The 15376-nt window shown below is 41.0% G+C and overlaps 1 protein-coding gene and 2 pseudogenes across 1 annotated transcript in view; 2 read left to right on the top strand and 1 right to left on the bottom strand.

The window, feature by feature from the left end:
- The window catches only part of LOC139384057 (dnaJ homolog subfamily C member 17-like), a 491465-nt gene that overhangs the window by 393461 nt on the left and 82628 nt on the right, over positions 1-15376 (bottom strand). The window lies entirely within an intron of this gene.
- Positions 1595-4824, top strand: LOC139383813 (cytochrome P450 1B1 pseudogene; annotated as a pseudogene).
- LOC139383999 (cytochrome P450 1B1 pseudogene) lies at positions 5938-9957 on the top strand (annotated as a pseudogene).

Below are 15376 nucleotides of genomic sequence, written 5' to 3'. Positions count from 1 at the left end.
AGGCATGAAAGCACGATACATTTCAGGTACCAAAACCTACATCTTGAGAGTGTCATCATTCCTCCTGCACGTTTTGAGGGGCCAGAACATCATTATAGACTTCTGATCTCCTGAAAAGTTTCCTCCTAACTCTTTTGAGCTCAACAGTCTTGTTTTGGGGAAAGAAAACCATGTCAAAATGCACCTGAGGTGTATGGCGATAAAAGTAAGCTGCCATTGGATAGCACACAATTGAAACATGGCTCTCGTGTGCAAACCTACTGGCACTTGTATGCTTTGTACTGCAAATGCTTGAAGATATGCTGTAGTATGAGACCTGCTGAAGATGTGAATAAGAATTTTTCATTGATTTTTCTATGCTAAAATAATGTAAGTGTGTTGTATAAGCATATTTATGAAAGGCAAGTCAGTCTATACCTGCATTGCAAAATGCAACATTGGATTTAAACAAACATGTAAATCTTGAGGCCTTTACATGAGTGGTAGAATGGTATTTCTTCATATTGGAAAAATAAACTTTCTATAAATAGTCTAGAAACTATATTTCAATCCACACAGATAATTATTTGAGTTGTATCCATGTACAGTCATTCACAGTGAGTCATTTTCAAATTGCAGTGATATTCATACAGTGACAAAGATCTAACAATATTATTATTACAAATATTATTTGTTTCATCTTTTGCTCAATATTATGGAAAGCAGTCAGACTCGGCTCCTGCACAACTTTTGCTGAACTTCAGAGTACCACATGGGGATTCGATTAGAAGCGCGACATAGTTCAGTGATTTAGTCAATTATATATGTGCTGTTGACTACCTTGAACGGATTACATGTAATTACATTATGCTTAAAATTATAAATTAAGAATAATACTATCACAATGGTATTACAACAGTCAATATGTAGCGTGCGCACAAAACTAATGGAAGACTAATGCAGGTACTGGCTTTGCACAGTACCTGAAAAGTTGCAAAACTCACTGTAAACCAATCATTTTTAAACACACATTTATTAGGCTACATGGCATCATGATTACATTCACTTTGTTATTTTATTGAGACAGTAAGCAGAGTTTACATTAGGCTATTTATGCAAAGTATAGAATTTCCATGCAGACGCACACAAAAGCAACCCATACCTTATCGACTATTGCAACTAAATAGGATATTCCATTACTTATTAATACACGTAAAATTAAAAGTTATTGTAAACAGTTCTTACATTTTACGCAATTAGAAGGTAAAAAAACAAAAGAGAAACAAACCATATGCTTGCTATAAGCTTTTCTTGAATCTTCAAATTATAACAACCAACGTAAGAAAGTATAACCATTTAACATGGGATACCACTGTTACTATTCGAGTTAGTAAAATAATTGTTACTTTCCTCCTAAACGTATTTGCTGGAGTTCACCTCTGCAGAGAGAGGTCTTTGCGCGCTTTTGTTTCCAGTGCGTAGCGCGCGTCGAGGTCCAACATCAGAATGATAATATATATAGGGCTACCACAATGGGAGGAGTATGAAAACAATGCTCAGCCCTACCCACCGACTGCAAACATATAAGACACCTTGCTGAAGCAAAACTAGTCACTAAAGTCTTAAATCTTGCTGAAAAGAGTGACAAGAGGAAAAAAACTTCACCTTAACTCACCAAGCTTCATCTGAGATATTTTCCCAAGGAGTACTGAGACTGTCCCCATGGTCTCAGAAGGATCCTTGGGACTCTAAGCTAATGGAACTTGTTTAATTGATTAACTAATTATATTGTACATCACAAAATCACGTTTGAACATTATTTAATTTAATTATTATACTTTTTTTAACAAAAAAGTGAGTGCTGGACTAAAGTTGTCAAGAAAACTAAACTTTTTTCCAGCTTTTTTTTTTTCATTCACAATATCTGTCTCCAGGAATAGGTGTTCTGATAATCCATAGCCATGGCACTGCTGGACACAGAGTTTGGGGTGAAGGGCAGCAGCATCATCAGAGAGTGGAGTGGACAGGTCCAGCCAGCTCTGGTCGCCTCCTTTGTTTTCCTCTTCTGTCTAGAAGCCTGTCTATGGGTCAGGAATCTCAGACTCAAGAGAAGGCTGCCAGGACCCTTTGCCTGGCCGGTGGTGGGCAATGCCATGCAGCTGGGGCAGATGCCTCATATCACCTTTTCCAAGCTGGCAAAGAAGTACGGCAACGTGTATCAGATACGACTGGGCTGCAACAACATAGTGGTGCTCAATGGAGACACAGCAATACGAGAAGCCTTGGTTCAACACAGTACAGAGTTTGCAGGCAGACCCAACTTTGCGTCTTTTCAGATGATTTCAGGAGGCAGGGGCTTGACTTTCACTAACTACAGCAAACAGTGGAAAATGCACAGGAAAATTGCACAATCTACCATTAGAGCGTTCTCCTCTGCCAACAGCCAGACCAAGAAAGCATTTGAGCACCACGTTTTGGGAGAATGTATGGATCTTGTGCAGGTATTTCTGAGAATGAGTGCAGATGGACAATATTTTAATCCCTCTCATGAATTTACAGTAGCTGCTGCAAATGTAATCTGTGCACTGTGCTTTGGAAAACGTTATGGCCATGATGACATTGAGTTTAGAACTCTCCTAGGCAGAATGGACAGGTTTGGAGAGACGGTGGGAGCTGGCAGCTTGGTGGATGTCATGCCCTGGCTTCAGAATTTCCCAAATCCTGTCCGCAGCATCTACCAGAATTTCAAACATATAAACGAGGAGTTTTTTGCCTTTGTGAAAGATAAAGTGATGCAGCACAGAGAAACCTTCACGCCTGACGTGACGCGTGACATGAGTGATGCCATCATTAACGCGATTGAGCACAGAAAGGACAGTGGACTGGCCAAAGACTTTGTTGAAGGAACAGTCACAGACATCATTGGAGCCGGCCAAGAAACAATGTCAACCATTTTCCAATGGATTCTCCTGCTTTTGATTAAATACCCCAACATCCAAACCAAGCTGCAGGAGCAGATTGACAAAGTGGTAGGCCGTGACAGGCTGCCCTGTATTGAGGACAAAGCCAGCCTGGCTTACCTAGATGCTGTTATCTATGAGACCATGCGCTATACCAGCTTTGTACCCCTCACCATCCCACACTCCACCACCTCAGATGTCACCATCGAAGGCTTCCACATCCCCAAAGACACAGTGGTCTTCGTCAACCAGTGGTCCGTCAACCACAACCCTTTAAAGTGGAAGGACCCACATCTTTTTGACCCCTCACGGTTCCTTGATGAAAATGGTGCCCTTGACAAGGACCTGACCAACAGCGTCATGATCTTCTCCACTGGTAAGAGACGATGTATTGGCGACCAGATTGCCAAGGTGGAAACATTTTTATTTACAGCCGTCTTGCTTCACCAGTGTACCTTTGAGAGCAACCCATCAGAGGCCCTGACCCTTGACTGTTCCTATGGGCTCACACTGAAGCCTCTCCACTACACCGTCACAACCAAGCTCAGGGGGAAGCTGCTCGGTCTGGTGTCCCCTGCATAAAAATCTCATCCCATTATTGTGGGCAACATTGCCAATCAATTACATTTTACAGTGAGTATAAGCAAACCTGCACTGAATGCTGTTGTTGAAGAGTGTAATATTTCATATTTAATATTTAATTAATATCTGAACACAATTGAATATGTTTGCAATGTTGTTGATACAGAATTGAAAGTATGATTACAGTAATGGAAAGTTTGCTAGGTAGAGATGAATCTCCTTTGTTGGGGGCCAGGGGTCGGGTCGTGGGGTCAATGAAGTTGAACAGGCTCTCAAACTATGTACCTGATCATATTCTTTAAGGAAGTATACTTTTGTTTTATATACATTTTGAGTTTTGAGCTTACTTCCTAAACAGTATTCAGCATGTTAACGTATGAAAATATGTGCATGAAACTAGAATATCACTCAAAAGTCAATGGAAGGTTATATCACAGTGTAATATGCTTGTGAGTGTTTGTGAAAGTTGTCGTCACACCCAAGGAATCACAATTTGTTGCGTTGAGGACTTTTCGGATTCCTGAGGAGCATCAAGATGGTGATGTATCAATGTAGTTAACCTTTTCACATAATGCAGTCACAAAATATTTGTATAGATATATTTCAGGTATGAAAATGATTTGTATTATAATCCAATCCACTATATACTGTACACCATGAATATGAGCACATTGAAATGCTGTCGGAAGATAACAAATGCTGACGAACTGCTAAAGGGAAATCAAGTTATCTATATGCTATAGCCTACAGTGTGAAGACAATTCAGAGATAACAGCATTGTGTAACTTCAAGCTCAGTGTCCCCAACAAAGTTAGGAGGTGTTTCAATGTAGAGGTGGGTTGGGAATTGTGGGATTGATCATGCTGATGAATACATGGGAGATGACCAACTCCAGACACTGACTGCATTGATCTCCTTAGAAATCTACTGAACAGGCACTCCAGCTACACAACCCATCCCTTCATATCCAAACTAACTGTCACTAAATACAATACTACTACACAAATCAATGGCATTTTCAAGTCTTTATGTATTTAAACAAATGCATGTCTGTTTACACCTCAAGGCTCTGAAATCTATATGGATGTCATTTCACCTTTGTCAAAGAGCACGTATTCAGGAATTTATGAAATAGTGTTCAGAATCTCTGCCTCTCTCAAACCAAGAAACTCAACTACAGCATGCGTTGAATGTCCAGGCAAGGATTCATCATAGAAAATACTGTGTTGATTTTTTTTTTTAAATAAACTAATTATATGCTTGAAAAATCAGATATCTGGAATGAATAAAGCAATGTTTTAAAAAGTCAGGGCTTGATAGTGACTGATTCTGCTTCTCTCTTGTTTGTCATTGATTAACCCATTAAGCATCTCATCATTGGAAGGAGTGCAATCTCCTGTCCATTGCAATGTGTTGTTTTTTTGTAGTGACACACTGGTCCATTAGAGTACAGAATTCTATAGTAGTTCAATTCCTGCTGAATAGCTTTAAAACCCCAATAGGACAACTTTTATGTGTTTCTCTGAAAAGCCTTATGACTAGCGTTATTGCCAGAGGTCCCTGTTTTGAACTCACTTTTATACTATTTTGATATAGCCACCAGCCTAAGACCTACATTATCTAATTTACTATGTATAAAAGGACCATTATGCAAAACAAAACAAAAAGCTCTGGTAAATACTGTATATACTTTTATAGAACATATAAAAGTGTATTGTACAATGTGTATCTATTCTGTGACAAGATCCAAAACCCAGAGCTTTCATGGTCATATCTTGGATTCTATTCCTAGTAGTTAGGCTGAAAATAACAGATACAATTTTTTTTATAATGTCATAAAAAAAACGCATACATTAGTTTTCAACAGACGTAAGAAAGCTCCTTCCAAAGTTACAAGTAGTCCTGCCTTAGCCTGGGTACTTCACTGAGACGTTTGCTTTACATACACCATATTTCAGTCTGGAATCGTTCCTATAGAGAGGCAATCAAGCAATTTTCAGAATATAACCGGACCAATCAGTGTCCCCTGAGTTTAACTATGGTGAGTTTAGCTATGGTGAGTTTAGCTATGGTGGTCTGTGTGACTGAAAGTTTGAACCCTAACTACTACACCATGTTCTAAAATTCTCCCCCGTGGTACCTGTATTGTGTTTAAAGGTAGTGCAGCCCAGTCTTTTAGAGCCTCTGGCCCGCTAAATCTAAACTCCTTCTGTTTTAGGCCTAGGTTCAGGCGGGCCTGACTGGTTGCTGCTTTCCTTTTTGTCTCACCGTGGCATTGAGTGTTAGGGAAAAGAAAGACTCCGCAGGAACAAGCACTTCGGCGCAACAAAAAAAAACCAGAATAGGAGTTTTAAGTCCCTGAACCCTCCCACAGAGGAGATATAAGGGAGAGTGTCAAGACTGAAATCTGCATTCCTCTAATGTGGCCATCTGAAGACGGACAGCGACTGCACTACTACTAACCACTCAACCTGATCAAGCCTGTTCACAAGCCAGCACGGAGTAGGAGGAGACAGACACCGTAGTGTAAGAGGTGCTGAAAACCTTCTCGTTGTCTCAAGTCATTTTCTACGTTTTTGGGATGATCATGTAGGACTGACCATACTTAAAAACAGACAGCATTATTATTTAGTTTATTTGGAATTTAGGTGGAGAGGAGGACCTATTTTAAAAATCCGGTTATCAGGAATAGCATTCAACAAAATAAAAGTGGGATCACTCTCAGAATTTGAAGGCTTGAGCACCAGAATTAGAACATCTCAGCACCATGGCACTGCTGGACACAGAGATTGGGGTGAAGGGCAGCAGCATCATCAGAGAGTGGAGTGGACAGGTCCAGCCAGCTCTGGTCGCCTCCTTTGTTTTCCTCTTCTGTCTAGAAGCCTGTCTATGGGTCAGGAATCTCAGACTCAAGAGAAGGCTGCCAGGACCCTTTGCCTGGCCGGTGGTGGGCAATGCCATGCAGCTGGGGCAGATGCCTCATATCACCTTTTCCAAGCTGGCAAAGAAGTACGGCAACGTGTATCAGATACGACTGGGCTGCAACAACATAGTGGTGCTCAATGGAGACACAGCAATACGAGAAGCCTTGGTGCAACACAGCACAGAGTTTGCAGGCAGACCCAACTTTGTGTCTTTTCAGTCAGTGTCTGGTGGTAACAGCATGACATTCTCGAGCTACAGCAAACAGTGGAGGACCCACCGGAAGATCGCTCAGTCCACCATTAGAGCTTTCTACTCTGCCAACAGCCAGACCAAAAAAGCATTTGAACAGCACGTTGTTGCAGAGGCTACTGAGCTCATTGAAGCTTTCCTCAAACTCAGTGCTGATGGACAGTTTTTCAACCCTGCTCACGAACTGACAGTAGCTGCTGCAAATGTAATCTGTGCACTGTGCTTTGGAAAGCGTTATGGCCATGATGACATTGAGTTTAGAACCCTTCTGGGCAGTGTGGACAGGTTTGGAGAGACGGTGGGGGCTGGCAGCTTGGTCGATGTCATGCCCTGGCTTCAATATTTCCCAAATCCTGTCCGCAGTGTCTACCAGAGCTTCAAAGACCTCAATAAAGAGTTTTTCACCTTTGTGAGAGACAAGGTGGTGGAGCACAGGGAGACGTTTGACCCTGAAGTGACCCGGGACATGAGTGACGCCATTATTCAGGTAATTGACAAGGCAGGCCATGATACCGGGTTGACGGAGGCCCACACAGAAGGGACTGTGTCCGATCTGATTGGTGCGGGACTGGATACTGTGTCAACTTGCCTTCATTGGATGCTCCTTTTATTGGCAAAATACCCCAACATCCAAACCAGACTGCAGGAGCAGATTGACAAAGTGGTAGGCCGTGACAGGCTGCCCTGTATTGAGGACAAAGCCAGCCTGGCTTACCTAGATGCTGTTATCTATGAGACCATGCGCTATACCAGCTTTGTACCCCTCACCATCCCACACTCCACCACCTCAGATGTCACCATCGAAGGCTTCCACATCCCCAAAGACACAGTGGTCTTCATTAACCAGTGGTCTGTCAACCACAACCCTTTAAAGTGGAAGGACCCACATCTTTTTGACCCCTCACGGTTCCTTGATGAAAATGGTGCCCTTGACAAGGACCTGACCAACAGTGTGTTGATATTCTCAGCAGGGAAGAGGCGATGTATCGGTGACCAGATCGCCAAAGTGGAGGTTTTTTTATTTTCTGCTATTTTGATTCACCAATGCAGCTTTGAGAATAACCCAAGTCAGGACCTCTCCTTAGACTGCTCCTATGGGTTAACACTGAAGCCCCTAAACTACAAGATCTCTGCCAAGCTCAGAGGAGAATTACTTAATGGGGCATAAAATCTTGTGATTTGTGCTTTCAAACAGAGCACCCACTAATGGACTGCAGTAATCCAATGCACTATAAAAGGTATGTACACAACAGTGAATAGTTTTGCTTGGTAGGTACCAACCATAAGACTTATATTGATACTTATGTCGATACTTTACTATTATTATCATTAGCTAAACTGATTGTTGATTGTATAAATCACTTTTTGTGACAGATAACTGAATCATGTTTGTTAATTGTATCATTTTATTGCACTGGCTATACAGTTGAAGTCTAAAGTTTACATACACCTTAGCCAAATACATTTAAACTCCGTTTTTCACAATTCCTGACATTTAATCATAGTAAAAATACCTTGTCTTAGGCCAGTTAGGATCACCACTTTATTTTAAGAATGTGAAATGTCAGATTAATAGTAGAGAGAATAAATTATTTCAGCTTTAATTTCTTTCATCACATTTTTTTATATATTTTTTTATTTCAAGTTCCCAGTGGGTCAGAAGTTTACATGCACTCAATTAGTATTTGGGACATTTCCTTTAAATTGTTTAACTTGGGTCAAACGTTGTGGGTAGCCTTCCACAAGCTCCTGACAGAGCTGGTGTAACTGAGTCAGGTTTGTAGGCCTCCTTGTTCGCACACACGTTTCAGTTCTGCCCACACATTTTCTGTAGGATTCAGGTCCGGGCTTTGTGACCACTCCAATACCTTGACTTTGTTGTCCTTAAGCCATTTTGCCACAACTTTGGAAGTATGCTCAGGGTCATTGTCCATTTGGCAGACCCATTTGCGACCAAGCTTTAACTGATGTCTTGAGATGTTGCTTCAATATATCCACATAATTTTCCAACCTCATGATGCCATCTATTTTGTGAAGTTCACCAGTCCCTCCTGCAGCAAAGCAACCCAACAGCATTATGCTGTCACCCCCGTGCTTCATGGTTGGGATGGTGTTCTTTGGCTTGCAAGCCTCCCCCTTTTTCCTCCAAACATAATGATGGTCATTATGGCCAAACAGTTCTATTTTTATTTCGTCAGACCAGAGGACACTTGTACAAAAAGTATGATCTTTTATGGAGCAGTGGCTTCTTCCTTGCTGAGCGGCCTTTCAGGTTATGCCGATATAGGACTTGTTTTACTGTGGATACAGATACTTTGGTACCTGTTTCCTCCAGCATCTTCACACGGTCCTTTGCTGTTGTTCTGGTATTGATATGCTCTTTTCACACCAAAGTACGTTCATCTCTAGGAGACAGACTACTCCTTCCTGAGCGGTATGACGGCTGCGTGGTCCCACGCAGTATGACGGCTGCATGGTCCCATGCTGTTTATACTTGCGTACTATTGTTTGTACAGATGAACGATGTACCTTCAGGCATTTGGAAATTGCTCCCAAGGATGAACCAGACTTGTGTAGGTCTACAATGTTTTTTCTGAGGTCTTGGCTGATTTCTTTTGATTTTCCCATGATGTCAAGCAAATAGGCACTGAATTTAAAGGTAGGCCTTGACATACATCTATGGGTACACCTCCAATTGACTCAAATGATGTCAATTAGCCTATCAGAAGCTTCTAAAGCCATGACATCATTTTCTGGAATTTTCCAAGCTGTTTAAAGGCACAGTCAACTTAGTGTATGTTAACTTCTGACCCACTGGAATTTTGATACAGTGAATTATAAGTGAAATAATCTGTCTGTAAACAATTGTTGGAAAAATTACTGGTGTCATGCAAAAAGTAGATGTCCTAACCGACTTGCCAAAACTATAGTTTGTAAATAAGACATTTGTAGAGTGGTTGAAAAACAAGTTTTAATGACTCCAACCTAAGTGTTTGTAAACTTCCGAGTTCAACTGTAGCACATTTCTTACATTTGAAAAAGAGACCTCATCCCTCCAGATTTATAAATGTATAATGTAGCAATTCATGTTACATATATCCCTCCTAAGTGTTTATAGAAGTTGGGTGTAAACTCCATCAAAGTATTATGCCATAGTAGAATTCAATATATTAGATAAATGAATAAGAACATAACCTAGAAATATGTGTGCAGATTTCTACATAAGTGTTACGTAAGAATAAAACATATACATATTGCATGCAGACTAAGAATAAAATACATATATATATATATATATATATATATATTGCATGCAGACTATGTGGCCAAATTTGAAGTATCTATTGTTATACATACAAGGGTATTTAGGTTTGCCACCCTAAATTTGCTAATATAAACTGGTGGAATGAATCCATTTTACTGTAAGTGCTTTGTTGTTGCAGTGATGTGGACAAATCATGTGTTAGGCGGGTATCATGTTGCCCCTGTAGATATATTTTAAGAATTATACCTCCTCTGACCCATTCTGATATGTTTTCATGGTGTTTTTGTCTGCATAAGTACATACTGTAATAACAAATATAAATGTTCTGAAATGTCAGTACACTTACATAATTCCATTGTATTATGATGACTTATACATGTACTGTATGCGATCTATAGTGCCTGAGATCCATGCAATAAATCCTATACGCCTTCTCAGCCGTGTCTGTGGCTTACGTCAGTCTGAGGAGAACACAAGTGCCAGGAACAAGACAATACAGGGAGGTCAAAGAGATGATAATAGATCATGATGTCGCGTCTGTGTGTTGCCATGAAAGATTGATGTGGGGCTGGGGTGTAGGCAGCACACATGCCCTTCCTCCAGACCCCCAACACCCTGGGTTTGGATAGGGCACATGCAGTCACAGCCCCAGCCACAGGCCCCACTCATCAATATTTCACCCAAGGCAGTCTGCACTCTTAGAATAAAGGCTTCCAAAAGGGTTCTTCGGCTGTCCCCATAGGATATCCATTTTTGGTTTCAGGTACAACCCTTTTGGGTTCCAGGTAGAAAGAGTTTATCTGGAACCAAAAAGGGTTCTACCTGGAACCAAGAAGGGTTGTACCTGGAACCAAAAAGGGTTCTAACATGGACGCCAAAAGGGTTCTACCTGGAACCAAAAAGGGTTCTACCTTGAACCAAAAAGGGTTATAATATTGAACTTGAATACCAGGATAGGAAAGCAGTACATTTGCTCTTATATAAGAGACAGATACTATCTCAGGTTCACAGAAAATTCTTAGACTATGTATGAGAATTAGACAACCCTTGGACGTCTTCTATTTCTTCTTCGTACTTCTACAACTCTGTAGACCAGGGGTTCGCAAACTTTTTTGGCCCACGAACCCATTTTGATATCTGAATAATCTTGCGACCCCAACCATGTGAAAATTGTGACCCCAACCAACCCAAATTATGTAATTAACACTCAATGTTAGATTTTTTTGATTTGGGGCTATGGCAGTCATTTGAAAAACATTCTAACATTATTTCTGATTTTCTTCACGACTCACGATCAAATAATTTTAGTGTGGGGCTACTAATGAGATGTGACGTGCATCTAGCAAACCCGTCTGACTTTCTCAAAGTCAGGGGGTGTGGTCAACAGAGCGCACCTCATCTCTGCTGTCACATCCAACCTGGATCAATATTTGGCTTTAATGCACACGAGAGCACTGAATCCAGCTACACACAGTTATGAGCTGGGGAAATGTAGGCCACCATAAGTCAACCAAGTTCCTCTCTCAGTGCGAAAAATCTTTCTAGCACTCCTCCTCGATAACCACCAAACTTTGGTATGAAATAGAACATTGTCATACTCTGATCCCATATCTCCACATAGTTTTGCTAACAGGTGTGTGCGCAGTGGATGTGGTTTGATGTAGTTTACAATCGAAGTTACCTGCTGCAGAATACACTAAGTGTACAAAACATTAAGGACACCTTCCTGAGTTGCACCCCTCCTACCATACCCCATTCAAAGGCACTTAAATATTGTATTCACCCTTTGAATGGCATACATACACAATGCATGTCTCAATTGTATCGAGGCTTAAAAATCCTTCTTTAAAACTTCTTCGGGATCGGTGTCTCTTCCACAGGACGGTTGCGCTAACGTAGGCTAATGCAATTAGCATGAGATTGTAAGTAACAAGAACATTTCCCAGGACATAGACATATCTGATATTGGCAGAAAGCTTAAATTCTTGTTAATCTAACTGTACCGTCCAATTTACAGTAGCTATTACAGTGAAAGAATGTCATGCTATTGTTTGAGGAGAGTGCACAATTTTGAACATGAAAAGTTATTAATAAACAAATTAGGCACATTTGGGCAGTCTTGATACAACATTTTGAACAGAAATGCAATGGTTCAATAGATCAGTCTAACACTTTGCATATACACTGATGCCATCTAGTGGCCGAAATATAAATTGTACCTGGGCTGGAATAATACATTATGGCCTTTCTCTTGCATTTCAAAGATGATGGTACAAAAACAAAAAAAATACAAAATAAAGTTTTTTTTTCTTTGTATTATCTTTTACCAGATCTATTGTGTTATATTCTACTACATTCCTGTCACATTTCCACAAACTTCAAAGTGTTTCCTTTCAAATGTTACCAAGAATATGCATATCCTTGCTTCGGGGCCTGAGCTACAAGCAGTTAGATTTGGGTCTGTCATTTTAGGCGAAAATGTTTAAAAAAAAGGGGGTAATCCTTAACCTGTCTCCTCCCCTTCATCTACACTGATTGAAGTGGATTTAACAAGTGACATCAATAAGGGATCATAGCTTTCACCTGGATTCCCCTGGTGAGTCTATGTCATCGAAAGAGCAGATATCCTTAATGTTTTGTACACTCAGGGTATCTCTGAGTTCTGTGCTCAGCTCTTTTGCCCCCAGTTGCTCTCGGTGTCTCATAAATCAAATCAAATTTGATTGGTCACATACACGTGTTTAGCAGATGCTAAGTAAAATGCTTGTGCTTCTAGTTCCGACAGTGCAGCAACATCTAGCAAGTAATATCTAACAATTTCACAACAAATACCTAATACACACAAATATAAATACACACAAATATAATGCATTCATATGGCAGAGGGAGACACACTCATAACTATACTGAACAAAAACATAAACGCAACATGTAAAGTAATGTTCCATACGCACAAAAAGCTTATTTCTCTCAAATGTTGAGTTTATATTTTTGTTCAGTATAGATTGCAGAGGTCTGCCCACCATCCCACCATAGATGTGCAAAGGTCCACCATTCGATCCAATATGGAATCGGTTTTTCGTCAATATAGCCACACAGCGCACTGAACATCCCCTGTGCTGTTTCAGAACAATAAGTCCTCGTGAATAGCATTCCCCGACATGTATAACGAACAAAAGTCAATGAATGCATTGGCAATGTCCATTTGGAGAGCATAAACTGGGGAGTTTTTGAGTCCTTCAGTCAGAGCAAATATTCTTTGTTTAACAGTGTTATCTGACAAAGGTCAGATAACACTGCCTCCCCACAATGCCTCCCCACACATTGTTTTCACCATATCAATTGCGTCAAAGACTCTGCTATAGTGTGTGGATTCATAGTGTAGCAGACCTAGTCATTTACTGTGGGAATGATTCAAGTGCTTTTCCCATGATCTAAGGGCGTTCTCTGGTTGAATGATGTGTTTTAGATTTGAATCATTTTCATTTAGATTTTTAAAGTTAACCACATTACAGTGGTTTTGAGATACAAAGACGATATTATAATACATTTAAAAAAATCTTCAGGATTATGGAGTCTCCCACGACCCTATTTTCATATCAGGCAACCCCCCTATTTCTCACCTCCATCTAAAAAATACTGATATATACTGTACATCTACATTTCACATACATGTTTTTATAGAGAGTTGCGCCTCTCCACTGCTTCCCCTATCCCATTATCCCCATCCCCACAGCCAGTGGTGCATGTAGCCTCCACACACTGAGCTCTGCTGTGCTGGGCTTCGGTCTGGAGCCTGCAGGAATGAGCACTGTGGGTGAACTCTGAGGGAGGCTTGTTTTGAAATGTGTTAATTCAGAGCAGGCTGGAGACGTTCTGTACCGCTTTAGTCTCTCTCTGCTCTGACAACATTGGGAGCTTGGAGGGGGTGGGGTGTGGGTGGGGGACGCATGCAAGGAGACAGAGAGTAGCCGCAGTATGTGCCTCCAGTTCAGCAAAGCTAGTCGCCTGATCCTTCAACTGCCTGCCCCCCCCACCCCCCCCCGCCCCCCCCGCCCCACCCCACCCCCCCACTCCCCAGACTCACCCCAGAAATCTCCCATTGAAAGAGTCCCTTTCACCCCATTCACTCGCTCCTCCCCCTAGCCCAAGGCCCCAGGACTGCTGAATTTGATTTCTGACAGGAAAACAAAACTTGTATGAGCAACCTTTTTTCAGCTCGAGTTCGAACACACATCCACAGAATGACCTCCCACACCGGCCTTCCCTCCCCTTGCTACCAGCTACCGCTCTGTGCTGTAAATAATCTCTCTCCCTCTGCCAGAGTCCTGACAGGCATGTTAAAAAGACTGTTTAGTAGATGAAGTAGTAACCATAGTGAGGTGACTGTACACAGAAGCCGTCAGAGAGATTGAGCAGAAAGATGTAACGCATAAAGAATATGTTCTACTGTCCAGTGCCATCCCTAAAAATACAGTGGAACATTGAGTCTGGGACGTTTTCATTCGGTATTTTCAATGGAGACACTCCTGAATATCGGAAACTACCAAAGTTTCACTTTGACAAACATTAAAATGGAAGGAAATGTCAGAAAAATGTAATGAAAGGTGACATTTGAAAAAGTCATATGACTGTAACAAATGTAGTTATGAGGTTTAAAATACAAAATATACACTGTCAGTTTCCACAACAGTGTTCAATGGTCTTAGAATATCGCTGGAACTATTGGTTCAAATTCAAATAAACAGGGACTGTTTTTCCCCAAGATTATCTGGATGTCGCTTTCGGATCCAAAGCAGAAATCATCAGCTTCTGCCTGTCAGTTTAATAAGCATGATCCTTCCTTTAACAGATCCTCCATGTATTAAAGAATGTCAGTCTGTCATCAGAACACTTCACAGCACACAAAGAACTTAATTGTTTTCACTCGAAAGTGGAAAGAGTCCTTCTTTGCATTCAAATTCAATCTAATGTATTCCAGATTTGGTCTGTGATATTCCATTGGTTCCACTGGTTAACCCAAAAATGTGTTTCCCCTCTTTTGAAACCCCCATTGGAATTATATCATAGCCATAAACATGTGGCAGAACTTACAATATTTTTCTATTTGACATTACAATGATACTTTTAATGCCTTGCTATGGACAGAATATAATAAAAACAAATTAATGCTTGAAGTAAATCCCACCAATCAGTGTAAGTTAACTTAGTGGTCCCGGAAACCGTCTCATATTAAGTCCATAGTGACGTGTGACCTGACCTTGGTCAGTAAACAAGCTAAACAAATGTTTTGCCCGCTGCGGGCCCCTGCTGCTCAGGATGATTGTGGGCTCTCAACCTCTGTAGCCGACCTAAGACTTTCAAGCGTGTTAACTTTTGCAAGGCTTTGCCCGGACCTGTCCTCAGAGCACGAGGA

The sequence above is a fragment of the Oncorhynchus clarkii genome, chromosome 25 (genome assembly GCF_045791955.1).
Source record: "Oncorhynchus clarkii lewisi isolate Uvic-CL-2024 chromosome 25, UVic_Ocla_1.0, whole genome shotgun sequence".
NCBI classification, from domain to species: domain Eukaryota; kingdom Metazoa; phylum Chordata; class Actinopteri; order Salmoniformes; family Salmonidae; genus Oncorhynchus; species Oncorhynchus clarkii.
Note: the sequence above shows the minus strand (reverse complement) of the source record. Positions and strands in the feature narration are given on the sequence as shown.